A 2,626-nucleotide genomic window follows, 5' to 3' on the forward strand; every position below is an offset into this window, starting at 1 on the left:
GCAATTGCCATTAATGGAGGTATAGAAAATCCACAGTGTCATACCCCAAAATTTGCCTTCCATATTCCATTCACAATGATTCAAAGTTCAAGATTCAATTCCAAAGCTTTGCTCAAACAATCCCAAGATCTACAGTCAACTAATCCAATCCTAAAGGCCAACTACAATCAAAGCATGATTCAAACTTATGATCATTGGTCAAACATCAAGTATAGAGGTGCATAACCATCATTTGATCAAAGAATGATCATGATTCCATTAATAGAAACTCAGAGATGAACAAATACAAAAAGGTTCAAATTAGGGTTTCTTAGGAGAAAGTTAACCCAACTTTGACTGGGCATAACTTTCACATGGAACATCAAAGATTCCTCACTCAAAGCCTATTCTGAAGGAAATTGGATTCCCTACAACTTTGTCTCTCACAAGCCAGGGCTAGAAATGATTCATTTGAGAGATACAATGCAAAAGATTACAGGTCATTTTCAGGCATCCTCCAAAAGCAGTTTTTTCCCAGAGAGGATATGATCAAGATAAAAGCTCCAAATGAAAAATATATTCCAAAGTGGCTTATAGAGGACCTCTTGAGGTTTCCAAAAAGTCTTAGAACTCCCTCATAGCTAAAATATTGAGTGAGATATGCTTGATCAAAGTTGAGCAATTTTTGGAGGCAAAATGTGAAATAAAGAGGGTTCAAATTGGAATATTTTGCAAATGGGCCTATGTTTTATGACTCAAACTTGATCCACAAGATATGCAAACCATAAGCCACGAATTTCACCTTGTATTTTATTTTATATGATTTTTTTATTTTATTTAAAAATGATATAAAATGATATAATTGAGGAAAATCAAATATTATGTTAAAATATCTACATAGGCTAATTCCAATCACAATTATGATAAAAATACAATATATTTTCGTGCTATATTGATTGGGAAAGGATTAATAGAAGATTGGACAAATATGGAAAGATTTCATTCAAATTTTAAATCAAATTTCCAAAAGATGCAAGATTGGATTCAAAAGTGTTTTGGTTGGTTTTTGGTGACCTAATTCATTCCCTATAAGTAGTTTATGCAAGGCAAAGGACTAGAGGACGAGTTTTTGGATCAGAGACACAAGCATAAGAACAAAAAATATTCAAGAAAACTCAGAATCGGTTTCAAGGATTTAGGGCATTCCAGAGAGATTTGAGCATTGCTACAACTCCCTTAGAGCTTTCTGAATCGATTGGGATCATCACACGACTTCAGCACCCCCAGAATATCCTCCATCTAACTCAAGTAAGTCGTTTTCAAAGTTTGGTCGAACTGAACAATTCATGCACTCCCATTGAAATCTAATTGCATATTTGGGTTTATCTTGATGCCATGAACGTTTCTGGGTTATTGGTTTTGAGTTTGCGCACCTTAATCTCGTTTTGCCATTGAAGGTCATTTTGAATTCTAGGGTTCTAAATTGGGGTTTTCTTTTAGGAGTTAAATCATGGTTAATTAAATGTGTGTTTGGGTTCGCATGGCTTGGATGAAGGTAGGGGAAGGGTCGCGAAAGATTTATATGTACGCATGCCCTATTCGCCATTTTTCAGGTTTGATAGCTACGAAGAGAATTCATAGCTATTTCGTAGCTAATTCCCAGAAGAAATACAGGTCTGGTGGGGAAGATGATGGTGTGTCATCATCCGGTTGGGGGATTTAAAAACTGGCGCGCATTTCATTGTGCTCAGGTCTTGACTTTGTATATCATTTGTTTGGTGTGTTTGTTTAACGCGTGTATACGCGTGGTGTGTTGGTTATGGGGGACGCTGGTTAAGCCTAGGGGTGTGGGTTCGATCCCCCACACCTACATATTATTTTTCTGATAATTTCAATTCATGATCCCATGCGCCTCTGACTGCACGCCTCACCATGTACCTTCCAGATCTAACCATCCAATCCATCCCTTAGCCAGATCCAACGCCCAGGATTTAATCCTTATAACATGAGTCTTCTATCCAGCCACATCAAACCTTAATCCTAATAAATTAAAATAATTTTAATTAATTATTTGTTTTAGTTAATCTCTTTTAATATGTTTATTTATGTATTAATAATTATTTTTATAAATAAATTAGTACATGATAATAATATTAAAATGTTAATTTATCGTTCATTCCGATTAAATCGATTAATCGCTATGGGCAATAATAATTTTAATTAAAATACTATTTAATTAAAATGCAATTAATTTTTATTTGATTAAATGGTTTCGACTACCTTATTAGTCGCGATGATTAATCTTTCTATGGTTCTTATTCTAATTCGTTATTCTTTTTAATCGAATTAATCGATTACGAGGGGTAACGATACAAATTAATTATTAAAAATTATTAAAAAATATCCTAATTCGTTATTAGTGATAATCAAATCAATTGATTAAAACTGATAACGATACAATTTCAAATCTGTTAACTATGGTAATTGAATTAATCGATTATCGCGGTTAATAGTGCATACTAAAATCAGGGTTGTACGCCCACACCTCAAACACTTCTCAAACCTTTCAAAACCACAATATTAGACTAGGGATTTTCATCCTTACCAATTAGACAATTCAAAAACGCTTTTCAAAGCACAAACAATT

The sequence above is a fragment of the Vicia villosa genome, linkage group LG6 (assembly GCF_029867415.1).
Source record: "Vicia villosa cultivar HV-30 ecotype Madison, WI linkage group LG6, Vvil1.0, whole genome shotgun sequence".
Taxonomy (NCBI): Eukaryota; Viridiplantae; Streptophyta; class Magnoliopsida; order Fabales; family Fabaceae; genus Vicia; species Vicia villosa.